The sequence below is a fragment of the Fistularia commersonii genome, chromosome 28 (genome assembly GCF_037954325.1).
Source record: "Fistularia commersonii isolate RoL2024-O1a breed Wild chromosome 28, RoL_Fcom_v1.0, whole genome shotgun sequence".
Taxonomy (NCBI): domain Eukaryota; kingdom Metazoa; phylum Chordata; class Actinopteri; order Syngnathiformes; family Fistulariidae; genus Fistularia; species Fistularia commersonii.
This window is the reverse complement of record NC_141311.1, coordinates 9,787,278-9,803,784: the sequence shown is the minus strand read 5'-3', so window position 1 is coordinate 9,803,784 and position 16,507 is coordinate 9,787,278. Positions and strand designations below refer to the sequence as shown.

Genomic DNA, 16,507 nt, shown 5'->3' with positions numbered 1-16,507 from the left:
TGACACCGACTGACTGATGGACGTCTCCATGGAGACCGGTCGCCAAGACCGACACAATGTCTCCCACCGCCGGAATGATTGCCAAGCGTTCACCGAAATAGTCCGGCGCTTTGCGGATGTGGGCGAGCTCGCCATTGGACGATCGACCCTACCCCTTCTTCTGCGCTTCACACTTCAGCCCCCGCTCGCACCTCTCCATCACCTCCTCTCCCTCCTCCCACAGCCCATCAATTCCCCCATTCCTCTCCACATATGCTCCTCTCCAATCCCTCCTCCTCCTCCCTCGGCGCCTCAACCGTGTTTATTTCCTCACCTCCTCTGCCGATGTTCTCCACCCTTCTCCTCCTCTCTGCGGGTTCTTCTTTCCACCTCTAACTCTCTTGCTCTCTCTCTCTCTCTCTCTCTCTCTCTCCCACGCTGTGCGAAATGGAAGCTCTCACGGAGACCTGGGGTTGCCATGGTAACCTGCCATAGTAACCACTCACCATCTTGCGTGTCTCCATCATGGCGGCGGCGGCGGGAGGGTGGGGTGGGGGGGGGTTTGCTCGATGCGTCTGCGGCTCTTTCGAACGGGGGGACGTTGGGATCAGTGAGACTGACCTTGCCGCGAAAAACAGCTGGAGGTTGTGATGGGAACCAATACAGATCGACAAGTAATGATAGAACATAAGACAGCGGCTGGGGCACGGCGGGGGGGCGAGGGGGGGGCAGAACACCCCCCCCCCCCCGCCGAGAAGAACGACCCGGTGACAACACAGATCCATTAAACCCCCCCCCTCTTGGTTAAGAATGAGTTTTCCCTCATGCTGCTCCAGCCGAGTCTTTTACCAGTGGCTGAAGTAAAGTAAAAGGTCAAAGGTCACACGACATTCAATCGGGTGTCGCTGAACTGAATCTTACATATCGAAAGAAAATTGTTTTCTCCGAAGTCTTTTTTTGTGGTTGTAATCATTCCTAGAAACTTCCAGCTTGTGGACCGTTCCATTGATTCGTCACGCATCTGCCTGCCTCGAGACGTTCGCCGCCGACGCTGGTGCAAGGGGCGGAGCCAAACCAGGCCGGGTCTGCTGTCAATCACACAGCCACATGTAGAAATGTCCAACCATTCCATCTATCGCCCACACCTACGGACAATTAAGAGTCTTCAATGAACCCGCTGACAGTTTTTGGACTTTGAGAGGTAGCAAAGCAAAGCCAGGCAGCAAAACATGGAGAAACCTCACCTAGAGAACCTGGGTAAGACACCTTGGGGTGAAGATGGAGAGTCCAAACAGAGAGAATCCATTCTTTAAATTACATTTTGTTTCACTTGGTCATTTATGGGGGGCGTTGTAATATTCCATACTGCAGAACTTGGAACATCTAGAGCAGAGGTTGGACGTCTGCAAGACTTGGCGACACATTTGGACACGAAGATCTGCGCGTCCATTAGCCGAGTCCCCGCAGGGAGCGCCCGCCTCCGCGACAAACCCTTCGCAGGCTACGAAACACGGATCCTGGTGGAGCTTTTAGATGACGAGGCTTTAGGAGGCCGATATCAGAGGGCAGATCAGCTGGCCCAAACGCGAAATCCGAGCGCCTGCCGCCGCGGCAGCCAAATATATAAATAAGGCAGCAGGACTGAGTCAACAGTTCTGGAGCGCAAACAGAGGAGGCACGTGCGTGTAGGCGGGTCTGTCATTTATCACAGGGATGTCACTTTTGCTCCGCTAACTACTTCTGGGGCGCCCCCTGGGGGCCGCTGTCGGTCCCTCCCGGGGCCGCCGTCCCGCCGGGCGCAGCCGCCGCCCACGAAAAACACGACACCCTCCACATGGATCCTAAAATGTAGGTTTGACCACATGCTAGCTTTGTGCGCCAGCGCACCCACGCTCCTCTCCAGGCGCCTGGTCGTGATCCGCCATGGAAACCTGTCTGTGTCGCAGCTGAATCACACTCGCACACAAAAACAAGTGGTGAGAGAAAGATTAAAAAAAAAAAAAAAAGAATGAAAACAAAAAAATCTGTTGAGCATCACAACTCGGTCATGGCGGCTCCGACTCCATGTTTACCGCTCTCAGGCAGTCATCTGTTTCCCGCCTTCCGCATCATCAATATTTATACTGTCATCATCATCATCATCATCATCTTCAGTATGCTGCTGCTGAGCCCGGAGCCGCCCGTCACGGGAGCAGACAGAAGCCACTGACCCGGAACACATTCCCTAAAGACGGCGCGCCATGCCGCGGGTGTTGCCGGTCGCGACCGCAGAGCACGGCGGTCACCAAGGTGCTCGGTAACACTCGCCAACTGCGGGCGGCAGAAACCCGGTATTAGATACGCTCATTCCGCCACCGGGTCGCCGTCATTCAGGCGACGGCTCCGTCACCCGAGGCGGGAAGGCGCTCGCGGCTGACCATGAAACGCCCTACGAACAGGTCCTTGAACTTACAATGAAGTCACAAAGCGGATCTCTGATCCCTGTCTGAATGACCTGGACTTTAGCACAAGGTCATCAACAAAAATAAAAGATCAAAAACAAAAAGCCAAGATCCATTGTTGGATTCACACTCAGGTGAGATGCCACGGATTCAAACGCACAATTACAAGACTTACCAATGAGGTGTGTGTGTGTGTGTAGAGGGGCGATGCAAGAAGACCTGACCCTGCTCCATCAGGAGGAAAGGATGCGTTTAACATTTTACACTCCTGCAGCAGCTCAGAATGCGTGACCTTCTATTTTACAGCATCTTAGGATCTGACCCCACCCCCCCCGTCCCCAGCCTCCCCGCCATGTCGCCCCTCTTCCTCCTCCTCCTGCCCCCTCCCCTGTTGGGGGGGCACATCACTTGCCCCTTCAGGTCATGATAAGATTGAATTCCTTTGGGTGTGTGAGTGTGTGTGTGTCGGCGGGGTCTCAACTCCCCTCACTATGTCAGCTCCGTGGATGTTAACATGGCCTCCCTGCTGGCTGTTCTCCAATAATTAAGGGCCTGAGACTCAATCAGACCAATCACAGCTAGTTATGTTGCTGCGCCGTCATATGGGACGGGTCAGTGCTCATGCACTCCGCAGCCCCCGCGGTCACTCGGATTTGCATTGTGCACGGACCCGTGCACAAACAAAAATACAGTCCCGCCTGCCCCCCAGGTTTGGGGTATGCAGGGAGCACGGGACGGCTTTTTCCGGGATGTCACGGCGTGAATCCCCTGCAGGTGCTCTGACCTCCGGCAGATTCCCCCGACCCGTCGCCCTCGACGATCCCTCCGCTCGCCCTCCAACCTGCGTGCGTCAGCGAGTCGCGCCGCCATCAGTCAATGACACCGCCACCCGGTGAGAAGGCGAGCGACCGGCTTGCCCTGATTAGAGCACTTTTTTGTGTCATCCATAATCTCTCCCTCTCTCCATCACTCGCCCACTCCGGCACGTGCGCAGAGAAAAGCATGTATGTGCATCAGCGTGCGCACTTGCGCCGAAATTTAGGGCAACTCTCCTTGCGCCCCGATGCATCCGATGAACGCCATCCTCTGTCTTCTTCAGGTACAGTAAGAGGAAGGCGAGGGACACATTAACACCTCAGCAGAATTTCCCCTCCCGGATTAATAAAGTCTAACTTATTTTAGTTTAAACCGCAGCTCGATCTTCTTCGATGGGTCTAAAGAAGAATCAAAAGGACCATCATTTAAAAACTAACCATAATTAGGAGTAAATTTAAAGTTTAAAGCAGTCCATTAATAGTGATTGCTCATAATTTTGAATTGCTATACTTTAGCATTCATATCAGAGAACCTCGCGTCATGTGGGAGAAGAAGCTCACTGAAGTGCTTTGACATGAGCAAAAAAACGGTGACTCCGATCTGTCGGCTAAAATACTAGAATCTGAGGGGACTGGCGCGATGTTAGCCGCTAACGTTCAGTTAGCCTTTCAGCGAAGTCAAACGTGTGGATGTGTTGAGATGGTTTGGGCTGCTAACTACCTCCCCCGACAACCACATCTGTACGAACAGACGCTACCTGAAACTGAATTTCAGGTAGCCCAATCGTTTTGTTTAAGCATCAAAATCTCTAAAGATTAAGGAATTATTCAGGTTTAATTACTCTGTGAGAAATATTTATGATAAACTTCATTATATAGACACTGATGATTTTCACCTCCAAGTGTATTGCTCCAATTAATGTACAGCATGTCTGCATGTATACCCAGAAGTTTCTTGGCTGAAGATATCACATTTGATATAATTGTGTCTAAATAATAACCAGATGAATTTAAAAGATTAGAAAGAGAAAATATATAATAAATGTGACACTGAGATGCGACTTATCAATTAGCATGTTTTATATATACTATATATTATTAGAAATCGAAAATAAAAACAACAAAAAATAGGTAAATAAATAAATAAATATAAATTTAAAAAAATAAATAAATAAAAGGTGCTCGGTAACACTCTCCAACTGCATGCAGCAGTTGCAATAAAACTGCAATAAATAAAAAAAAATGGAAAAAATAGATATAGATTAAGCAATAAAAATGCATATAAATAGATATAGATATACATACAGTATATATATACTGCTCAAAAAAATAAAGGGAACACTTGAACAACACAATATAACTCCAAGTCAATCACACTTCTGTGAAATCATAGTGTCCACTCAGGAAGCAACACAGATTCATTTTGACTTGTTTTAAGGAGATTACATCAAAGTTGGATCAGCCTGGAGTTTGTTTTTACACCTTAATTTTGAGTGTGATTCCTAATCCAGACCTCCATGGGTTGATACAATTGATTTCCATTGATCATTTTTGTGTGATTTTGTTGTCAGCACATTCAACTGTGTAAAGAGCAAAGTATTTCATAAGAATATTTCATTCATTTAGATCTAGGATGTGTTTTTTAAGTGTTCCCTTTATTTTTTTGAGCAGTGTATATATGTATATTTATATGTCATGTGTTATTTATGAGTGTATTTACAGTGACTTCTACAAATGTCAGGAAATATAACATAACGGCTACTCAGTTCCAGGCAGTATTGAAGTGGGGGGTGAAAGGGGGGTGGAGGGATTAGTCCCAGTCACACCTCCCCTCCAGGCCAGGTGTGCAGGGGTAATTTACCGTGTCCCCGTTAACTTGCTGGCTTGTTTGTTTTGGCCGTTCTCTGCGGCGAGGCGTGAGAGGAAGGCGAGCCTCTGAAACTAAAGAGCATTCCCGACCCGATTCCTCCGGAACCGCTCAGCTGGTTTGCCCTCGTCTCCAAAGTTGAAAATTCTGCCGCTCCGAACAGCGAAACGCTCGTCGGATCGCGGACGTTCCTATTGTGGCGTTGCAAAGAACCGACGAGGTTTCCCAAGAGTTGGGAGTGAGGCTACAACAAGCACCAAACACCTTGAAATGAGAGCGAGCTGAGTTTCGGTCGGAATTCCGCACCGCCGAAAGTCACGGGTTCGATTCCCGCCTCCTCCGGGAACTGCGCTAATCCGGCAAACAGCGATCCGGGGCGTCTCGAACGCCTAAATACAGATGATAATCCGCAGCACGCAGCCAGACATCCTTCCTTCCTCGGAGCGGCGGCGCTCACAGATGCTATCGCTGCATTGAACGCCGGCTTTATTTGTTATCGTCGCCATTAGGATGCCTCCGACGGGTTTTAGACTCCGCCCACCGCGCATATCGACCGTTAGCATCAGTGATACACCGGCGCCGGAATGAGGTTTACCTCCGCGACCTCCAGATGGGAAGACTTTCCACAGACAACCCCCGCGTAGACTATGCTCCGGCCCAAATCCTTCATCAGCGTTGGATTAATGAAACTTAACCAGGCCGACTGGAGCTTCACGCTGAGATCTGGAGCGCAGATGTCCGGGGCGCGACCGCGCCACCCACCGCCACGCGCTCAGAATCCACCGGTCTTCCAGTGCTTCGAGTTACAAAGTTGTCCCGGCAGAAATTTTGGACCGCCTCCCAAGGATTCTGTTCATTTTCTTGCTAGCTTGAAACATTAATTGATAAATCAATGTCTAAAATGTCCGCCCCCGCTCAAATTCCGCCACTTTAGGCTGAAAGAGGGAGGGGGTCACCAATCGCCCCCCCCAGTCACACCCCCTCATTACCCTTAATACTCAATAATACCTCACAGAGGTAGTGCAAGGCAGAAGGAGCGGCTTTTTGACAGGGACATCAGCTTCTGATAGCAGGAAGTAGACTATTCATAGTCACAGAAAACAAGACAAATCACAATTCGGGGAGAGCAGAATGTCACAGCTTCAAGAAAACAACTGCTGGGATCGATTTGACGGTTGCTGGGAACGTCCAGAATCTCATGAAGTTATTCCGCGTGACTTCCCGATGGTCCCCCACTGAGCTCCCGGCTCTGCGACCATAGCAGTAAATTTAAAGTTTAAAATTAAAATTGAAATGATTGGACCCGGGCATTTTACGTCCGTTTTGCTTTTTTATCCCGCCCGCCAAACTATTTTCTTTGAATATTTTGAATTTAGAAACTCCTTATTTTTCCCTTTTGTTTAATTTTGTACGGGTGATCACATACCAAATAATGTCGGTACATTTACGTGATTATTTATAATTTTAACGATAAAAATTGAAATATTGAAATTGCAATTTTCATTTTGTTCCGTTTACATAGCGATACCGAGTTAGCACGCACATAAAAATTAAGTAAGAAATGTGGCCCGCAAGCCAAAATAATCGCCCACTCTTGATTAAGACGCTCGCCGAGCCCCCTGGTGGTCACGGTTGGAAAGACAAGCTGGCGGCGCTGAGTTATTTACATTTCTGACTCAAGAACAACGTATAGAAGGACGGAGCAAATGGTAAATACGCTAATTAAACCGACGGTTGGCTCTGCGGACGCTCACACCCACGACAGTCACGTGAGTGGATAGAGAGACACTTTTTGGCGGCAGCAACGACGCGGAGGGTCTGCTGAACCGCGGGCGCCGTCCCCGGAGGAACGCCGACAAACGTGACCCACGCTGGATGTGTGAGTCCAGTTTCTATGGAAACCATCAAGATATTTCCAATTTAGTCAAGGAGATGAATATGTACCTGCCGGCTTCACGTCGGGGAAAGCGGCGCCCGTGCCCGACCCTCGCCGAGCGTTCATTTTTATTTTCCTCCCGAAATTATGCTATGGGCCCCCGACAGGGACGGAATTAAAATGTATCGTAAGTCACAGCCGGTGGCTGAAAGGTCACTCAAACGTTTGTTTGCCGTCGCCTGCTGTTTGTTTGACCAGAACCCTGCACATCATCAGATTTGTCCTTTACCCCGTTAAGATCTCTAGGGGGCGCCGGCCCCTCCGGCCCCCCGCCCCCCCCCCTACCGGATCCACGGAGGGCACAATAAATAGCCGCCATTTAACAGGCTAATGAGTCCCGAACCTTCCGGAAAACCTGGAATTATTTCGGATTAGCGGAGGATGAGCACGTCCACGTGTGGAGACGGCTTGATATTTGAGAGCCGAAGGCGCGGCGGACGGATGATCCGGCCTTTAGACACAATATCGTGTGACAGCTTCCCGGGGGGGGCCACGCGGGGGCCCGTAGATCGGAAACGGATGTCGCTCCCTCACCTAAAACGTCTCCGGCGAAATTCAAAATTTCACTCCGAGTGAGCGTCGGTCGGAAGCCAAACGACCGCGATCCCGGGCGAGAGGCCCGTTAACGACGGGCGGCGGACATCACGCGGGAAATCAAGGGGGATGAAACAGATAAAGGAGGTAAAAAAAAAAAAAAAAAAAAAGATGGGATTTCTCAAATCTGCTGGATTTGACGGCTTGGAAAAAAAAAGGGGGGGGAGGGGAGGGGAGGGGGTCGAGCTGACACGGCCTCCCTCCCACTGTCAATCCTGCCCCAGTGCCCCATTTCATCCTCCAACACACCATTAATAAGTTATTTTCTCAAAACTCAGGAGATCACGCGGCCGCTCTGCAGCGCCGCTGCCCCGGCAGCCTAACCCCCCCCTCCGGACGGCCCGGGTGTCTCTCAAACACCGGCCACATTAGCATTTAAATCCGTATCATTGTGCTGCAGATGCAGGCAGGAGATCTTCATTCATCGGCCCCTAATCTATCTTCTCCTTGTTCTCTGGAGGTTGGGGGTGGTGGTGGTGGTGGGGGGGGGGGGGTGGGGGGGTCTGACTCACAGCTTAACCCACGGCGCGTTACCCGCAAGGTGCCTGCGCATTTTCCTCCCAATCTGGGGTCATCAGAAGGGGGGGTGTGGGTTTTTTTTTTTTTTTTTTTTGCGTGGGGGTGGAAGGGGTCTGACTGACTGATGCCCGGCGTGCAGACAGAGCTTCCGATTAGGAAGGGTTTTTTTTTTTTTCTTCCTCTTCTTCTTGACGTGGAGTGGAAGGAGGAGCGGAGGTGCGCCTCATGCCAAGGTTAGATGGACCCGCGTGGACGAGAATCCACGCGACTAAACGCGAACACGGGGGAGGATGAGCATAGGGAAGGGGGTGAGGGTGTGGGGGTTAAATCGTCCTTCACGTGGAGTCAAATCCAATCCAATTATCCTCTCTGATATTGCACGCGTGCGCGTCCCCGCATCTCGCGTGTAATTCCTGGGCGGGAGAAACACTCGTGGGGAGAGTTTCCACGCGGATACGCGCCCCCGGGTCATGAATGCGGATTTCCATCGCGGTTGCGTTGCGCGCGGATCAGATGCTCGCCAGCGTCTGTCACGCGTACACGCACGGAGATGGTGGTACTGGGGGGGGGGGGGGGGGGGTTCACACACACAGGCAAGCGCACAGACAAGATGAATCGGCCACCGGGACCGCGGGGAAATGTCACGGAGACTCACCGTCATCGGTCAGCCGTCGGGACGCGTCCGTCCTGCTCCGGGCGCGACGCGGCGCGTCGGTCCGTCGGTTGGTCCGTCGGTACTCCGGGAGCGCTCACCTTCCCGCAAACAGCCGCGTATTCCACTGCAGAGCCGCCGACGCTCTCTCCCTCTCTCTCTCCCTCTTTCCCCTCCCCTCCTCTCTCTCTCTCTCTCTCTCTCTCTCTCTCACGCTCCTCAAAGTGCGGCGCCGCCGCGGCCGGTAACGAGCATCCTCTCCGGTCCTCAGGTGCAGGGACCCGGATCCGGACCTGGACTGGGACCCGGGTTTCCGTCGGAGAGAGAGAGAGAAGGGGCTGGGGTTGAGAGAGACTGGGACGTCAAAATCCTCCGGATGCTCAACTTTTTCTTTTTTTTTTTCTATCCTTTGCGCGTCGGGACGCGCAGACGCGACCCAGACAGCCCCCGCGGCGCGGAATTTCAATCGAGAGATTCCGTGACACGCACGCCTGCATCCAAGGGTGTCATTGAAAATGTGAGAAATTCGCCTTTTAAGGGAAAATATAAAAATAAGGAGGTGTCGGTTTCTCCTTCTGTCGCGCGTGCACGTGTCCATATGCTCGTCGGGGGGGTTTACGGCCTGTTGCGGGCGACGTTTGCCGCCTCGCCGGTTTCCTTGGCAACGCTCAAGCGCAGCACAAATCCGTGCATTTCACTTTCACATCATATTTCTATTGATTCAGATACGACCGTCAGCTTTGATTGACAGGTCGGGGTGGAGGTGGGAGAGGAAGCTTCCCCTTTGCAGATCCACCTAAAAAACAGGGTGGGGTTACATAATAAAAAGGTGTGTGTGTGTGTGTGTGGGGGGGGGGGGGGGGGGGGCGAGGAGGATGGGGGGGTTAGGTTGAGGTGAAATCTTTCAGCTGTTCAAAAAAAAAAACGGTTCTGTTGATGGAAGAGGGAAAAAAAAAGAAAAAAAGGTGTGACGCTGTTCTTCTGGACTCCACTCGTGCACAAGCATGTTCTCCTCCTCTGCACGTGTTCTCCGAATCTATCCCGACCCTTGACCCTCGGCAAGGATGTGCCGGGGGTTCAGGGTTCGAAGCGGGTCCGACTCCATGCAGGGATCGGTCTTTTAAAACAATATAAACATTTCACTTATTCATGTATATATACATATATGTATATATGTATATATGTTAAACACTCTTTCTGACTGACCCGTCCTTTGACCTGCTGATCCGCCGGGCCTGCAGGAGGAAGAGGAGAAGAAAAATATTTACTTTACATGACGGGGAAACAGAATGTCGGGGGTTGTCGTACAAAAGCGCTCGGTATAAGTTACAACAAAGTATACAACAAAGTATACAACAAAGTATGTGCAAGAACCTGTAGTTCAGGAAGGAGGACCTAAAGAGATATACCATTTGGATTGTTAGTATAAAAAAATATATTGACATTTGTTAATTATATTAATGATTATATCTAGTCTGCATCAAACCAAACCCCATTTAATTCTGATTTATCCTAGATTGTAACTAGTATTACGACCAAGTACTACTACCAGTGCCTTAGCACCAGAACTGGCAGTGTTTTGTTTTTGTTGAAAATAATTCATCTAATATTTACTGATTAAAAAAAAAAAAAAAAAAAAAAAAAAAAAAGATGATACCCCCATCTTTTTCAGGAAGCTCAAATCGAACCAAATGGTCTCTTCTCTCCCTCCACAGATCTCAGTATCAGCTTCGGAGCACTTTGTGAAAAATCAGGCTAAGAGGCTAAAATAATGGACATAGATGTGACCCCCCCCCCCCCCCCCCCGGTCAGGGTTGACTTGTCAATCACCCCATTAGCATGATGAAGACGAGTGGGTGGTTCAAGTGTGTTCATCAGATAGCAGAGCGAAGGGGAGGTAGACGGAGAACGCGTGTGCGTGTGCGTGCATGTGTGTGTGTGTGTGTGTGTGTGTGTGTGTGTGTGTGTGTGTGTGTGTGTGTGTGTGTGTGTGTGTGTGTGTGTGTGTGTGAGCTCGGACAGATGATTAGGACTGGATTGATAACGTTCTATATTGAGACCTAGAGGATTTCTCACATCCTGGCTCTTCGGCTCTCAATCAGAGCTGCTTGTTCTTTCATGCTCTCTCTCTCTCTCTCACACACACACACACACACACACCTGCCTCCTCTATGTGCCGTGCTCACATATTCAAATGGGGGGGGGGGGGGGGGGGGGGGGACTGACCCCTAAAGTCTGGATGCAGCAACAGGATGGCCAACCTGTTCCTCTCTGATTTAAAGCTGCACACACTCTGCACGTCCTGGACGCCCCTCTCCTCCTTCGCAATGTACAACGGCTCATTTTAGTTGTGCGCACGCGAGCACGCGCTCACGCACACACACGTGCACGCACGCACACAGATACATGCATGCTCACATGTATACACACACACACACACACATTACACTGAGGCTCATGGTGTGTCCATTGCCAAAGTCCTCTGTTATTCCGGCATCTCTTGCACGGTGCGTTTGCAGTGTTGCTCCTTCCTCCCTCTCTCCTCTTCCTCCATCCCTCCCTCTCTCTCTCTCCCCTCTCTCCCTCCCTCTCTCTCTCTCTCTATTAAATTTCCAGTCACACAACAGTGCAGTGGATATCCCTCCCTCTCTCTGAGTCTCACACACACTCAAGCACATCCCTCCCTCACTACCTCTCTCTCTTTCACACACACGTAAACACGCACACACACACACACACACACGCACACGCACGCACACACACACACACACACACACGAACGCGCGCCTGTGGAGGTGTCATCCTGGATCTCTCCCCATCGCTCAGCCCTTGATATTGACTGCGCTCTCCCTTCTTTACTTTGAACCTCTCAATCTCACTCTCTCTCGATACAAAGCTGATCTCTCTTCACCTCCACTTGCCCCCCCCAACCAACTGCCCCCCCCCCCCCCCGTCACCCTTTTTGCCTCATTATTTAAAAGCCCCCCCCCCCCCCCCGCTTCACATTTCCTCCTCTTCCTACCCAACCCACTCAGTTTGTATCTCTGTGCTGCAGTGTCTGCTCAGGCTGACGGCGTGGAGTATAACCTCCACCTCCTCCTCCCGGCTGTGGAGTGTGTGTGTGTGAGGCTCGCTCCAGCGGACCGGCCTCTAACTGACTGATTGAGTGGACACCACAGGCCGATAAATGAATAAAGATGGGAGCTGCTGCGAGGATTAATGCTCCTCGTATGAAGACCGAGAGCTCGCCGTCAACGACATCTTCCTCTTCCCCTCTGCTCTTGCCGCCTGCTGCTGTTAGCCCTGCGCTAGCATATTGCCAGACACGCCTCTTTTGCCCCAGGTTATGTTCGGGGTGTCGGTAGTTGTTGCACCGGGCGAGACCTCCGCCTTTGCGTGGCGACGGCGTCGTCCGACGACAAAGCGGGCAGACACACCCGAGGGGCCGCGGCCCGCGGGCCTGGGCCTTCCCCTCCGGGCTTTTCCGCCCCCTCCCTCCTTCCTTGCCATCCTCCGTGGCCCTGTGTCCGACAGCGGGGCGGAGATTCGAACCCGTGTGATACTAAATTGAACATTTGGGTGGTGGCGAGGGCTGAACGCTCCGCCGCTCATGCCCCGCGTTCGTCGTTAAACCCCCCCCACGTCTCCTCCCGGGAGACTCTCTTAAACACGGAGCTAACCGAGCCTGCCCCTTCCTTCTGGCATCTATTAGGACCGATTGGGCCATTGATCTTCCCACGGCCGGGCCGAACGGACCTCAACCTGAAGGCCCCTGAAGACAAATCCAATTCTAGGTGTTATTTGCTCGTCCAACCTGCACACTCCTTCTCCTCCTCCTGGCCGCGACATGTCGGTGCTCTTTGTGGCCGGACTTAATAATAAGACTTTCTCTCCCGCTCCTTCCAGTCCTGTCAACACCTCCTCCAGCCGGGCATAAAACAAACTCCGCCCCGAGGCCCTGAGCTGCTCTCCTGCCGCCGGTTTGATGATCTTCATCTCGCCGCCAACGCCGCCACTCTCGCGGGTTGAGGACCGGGGCCATGTCAGCAAATCACCTGATCTCTAGCACATAATTTGTGGATCCCGAATCCATCCGCTTATCCCGTTTCGTTTCTTTGTTGGTTTCATCCTCTCGAGGGTAAAGGGGGTGAGACTTGGCTTTGAGTTTGAGCTTAGCCAAAGTTGGATGTTTTCGGTGTCGCCGGAACCCCAAAAAGGGGCGGAGCCTGCGGCGTACAGCCGTGGAACCAGGTGGTTCCCACGCCGCACTCAGTGCGCAGCCATTCAAGCTGGCGTCCGCTGAGACGGTCGCCGCGGGGGGGAAACACGCGGGGCCGAAAAAACAGTCCGACCTTCCCACGAATACACAAGTCTTGAAAACCCAGAACAAAACTTCGCTTGAGGTTGGAGCCTATCACGGGTCGTGCTGAGGTCGAAAGATCAGCTGTCAATCACACAGACATCAAACCATCCTCATTCATTCCCTCATACTTAAAGTCTTCAGTTAGCCGAAGGAACCGGAAGAGAACCCACGGATAGAACCCGAGCGGGCGGGAGAACACGGAGGCAGCGGCATCACCAGGAACAAAACAACGGACTTGATTCCTCTGAAACACAAACTGCTCTTCACAGATTCCAGACAGCCGCTGAACTCAGCGCTGCTCCTGCAGGCTCCTTCTCCAGGCGACCTTGGAAAGCTCGGGGGGGGCGGCGGCGGCGGCGGCGGCGGCCGCTCAGGTTGACCGGGTCTGACGGACGGCCCGGGTTGTTTCAGAAGCAATTTCCCCCCCTCCTACCTGGGGGAGGAGGGGGGGAAATTGAATGTAGCTGAGCGGCGTTGCTTGTGGCGGAGGCTGCGGTTTGCATGTGCATTGTGGCGCATTATGCTTCTTTTTTCCTTTTTTAAAGATCTCTTAAAAAGAAACCCGGCTCTGTGTGCGCAGGTGGACGATGTACAATTATCAATATTCAAACCTGGGATGATTGACATTTAACGGATCATAGTTTCTGTGTTACTGGGAAGCTGGGTGAGGGGTTTCATCTCGAGTGTTTATCACCTGCGTGGAGGGAAAAAAAAAGGGATCCGTGACAATTTTATTAGAATTAGAAGATTAGAGATTATTTCGGGCGATATCTGCTAAATAAATCAGCTCTACAGGAAAGAGGAATACCTGGATTTCATTTATTTTATCGCGAATTGTTCCAAACACGGGATTTCCTGCCTTTTCGGTAACACGCGGTTAATAAGCCCAAATATCGGACTCGGTGTTTATCAGTCGTCCCCGATAAATAATTGATAAAGCATCCGCTGGGACGATCCGATCGCAACGGGAAACTCCGCCTCCTGATGAGCTTTCTTCTTTTTTCCAATATTCTCTTTGAAAGGGTTCCGGGTTTTGTGACCTTGACCGGTCCACCCCAGGCTTTTTGCCCTCATTCCCTTTGAGTGGAGGGGTTCCACGGGAATGAACAACAAGAAGGCGAGAGGTTGCGTTCGCCGCAGACGATAACAGGGCCACACACGGAGACATGCAACCGTTCACTTACTCGTTCACAAAACCCGGCAATTTCGGTGTGCAAATTAACCCGTCGTTTTGCGAGGAAACCGGAGAAACCCGGAGGACATCCACGCAGACACAGGGAGAACATGGACACTTCGCACATAAAGGCACCCCGTCGGAATCGAACCAAGGATCTTGTTGGTGTGTGAGGGACAATTAATTCAAGTTGGCATTAAGATCCATTGTTGGTCAAAAGTCGGACTTCAATTCCGGTTTTACAAATGGCAACTGCTGAAATATGGTGAAGTAAAGATGATGTCACATATGAATTTTTTCTCATGGCAAAATCAACAAGACCCGCCACCTCTAGTCTCGGTAAGCATTTCCATTCGCCGCCCAAATCATGACAAAATGTGTCAACACTTACCTGGATTGATTCCGTTTCGAACCACGGGGAGGCAGAGGCCAGTTTTTGTCATTGCTGACCTGAACGCTCAATGGGCTGCGCTTAAAAAAATGCCACAAATATTCAGGTTTGCACGGGAAATTTAATTAGCAGAAAGAAAATGAATGAATGAAACTCACCCGGATCCCAGAACTTCAGTTTGTCCTGATCGCTGGACGCCTGGGCTCCTCCTGAGAGGGCTCACCTGCTGCGGTGATGCCGGGCCGTAGTCGTCACCAATCACCCATGTGCTACTTATTAGTATTTCTCTGTGAGCGCAAATACCAAATGGCTTTTAATTAAATCAACTGCACTTTAAAGCATCAAGGATTTATGCTGGATTTCAGAAAATTAAGTTTCCTTCCTTAATATGCAAATGTATGCGGCAGCGCTTCACGGTCCGTCTGACAGAACCTCAGGTTACACCGCTCTGAAACGTTTTTTTTTTTTTTTTTTTTGTTGTTGTTGTTCTTCTTTCTTTCTTTCCCCGTTTCCAGGGGATCTGTGCGTCTTCGTGCCGGTTCCTCACGTCTCGCGAACAGAACCCCCTGGAAGTCAAGGACACAAACATTTGCTGCAGCTAATTGGCTTCCAAACTCCATCTCCATTTCTCACCTGTAAATGTTAAGAAATAAATGTTCTCATTTTTATATTTTGCAAAGCAGACTCACTCTGTGTGGACGGATCTCTACCTTTGACCTCTGTGGCTTGATCCATTTGTTGGGGTGATGGATAATGTTGCTAACTTTAACCGAATACTCTTTTTTTTCTCTTAGATGTTTCAGATCTCTTGATATGGGTCTCCACCCTACTTTGCACCGGGCGGGGGGGGGGGGGGGGGTGTCATTCTCCATCCATGACTGGGATCCTTGTTCCCTGCTTCGGCTGACAGAACGCCTCAATTTAAAGGAGAAGCAAGAAAATAAAGCGGATTCATGAAGATTGTTTTCCTAGGATTCGATTCACTCATTCATTCATTCATTCGTCAGATGACTTGAGCTGCCTTTTTTTTTTTTTTTTCTTTTACAGCCGAGGCTCATCATGGGCTGAACAATTTTCTTGATCTTTCTCGGCCCCCCCTCCCCTCCTGAACTCATGAGCTCAGACAGGCGCTAATAGCTGAATGCAGAGATGCAGGCAGATACGAGGGAGGGGGGTAGATAAGTGGCGCTAAGCCGAGCTGTGAGGGCCGGCCGGTGATTAAGGGATGAACAGCAGCCACTGAGGGACTAGTGTCTGTCTTGGTGAGTCCATGTGAGAGAGGGGCTGGGGGGAGGAGGGGAGGAAACAAGAGCCCACTGTCACTGGTAACTTAGCAACCGTCTCCGTCTCCTGGGTGAAAGGGACCGACATCACTTCCTGCCGGAATGCATCGGCGTCCGCCGGTGTGTTTCACGTGCACACTACGGGGAAGTGTTTCAGGGGCGGGAATGCAGGCGTGGGCAGGGTGAGGCGCCGCGCGCATGCGTCCGGGCCGGCTTCGATTCCCGGCTATGCCAGAGGGAAGCGTGGCCAAGCGATGCCATCTGGTAGAACTACTTGGCAGCGGGTGGCACTCTGCGGTTTCCACGACATATTGGAGTAGTTAAAATTAACACTGTGACACTATTTGGCAGGAAACGACACTGACCCATCTACTCCCTCTATTCAAGTTTCTCCCACCTCAAGGATCCGAATGGTGGCGACGGCCAGCACGTGAAAAATGCTGACCGTCCATGACAGGTCATGAGATCCAAAATTACAAAATAAAATGACAAA

The 16,507-nt window shown here is 51.1% G+C and overlaps 1 protein-coding gene and 1 long non-coding RNA gene across 3 annotated transcripts in view; both read right to left on the bottom strand.

Moving 5' to 3' along the window:
* The window catches only part of lrrc4ba (leucine rich repeat containing 4Ba), a 38,366-nt gene extending 29,396 nt beyond the window's left edge, over window positions 1–8,970 (bottom strand). Inside the window, exon 1 of one of the 2 annotated variants that reach the window (XM_086175442.1) lies at window positions 8,807–8,970. The gene's annotated coding sequence lies outside the window, so the exon portion shown is untranslated. The remainder of the gene's footprint in view (window positions 1–8,806) is intronic. The other variant, XM_086175443.1, reaches the window with a different exon arrangement.
* A 1,041-nt stretch (window positions 8,971–10,011) lies between these two features.
* On the bottom strand, window positions 10,012–15,025 carry LOC147217515 (uncharacterized). The gene is made up of 3 exons (XR_015108911.1): window positions 14,890–15,025; window positions 14,732–14,806; window positions 10,012–10,038 (listed from the first exon to the last, which is right to left on the bottom strand). It is a non-coding gene; the product is annotated as an uncharacterized LOC147217515 (long non-coding RNA).
* Between the last annotated feature and the right edge of the window lie 1,482 nt (window positions 15,026–16,507).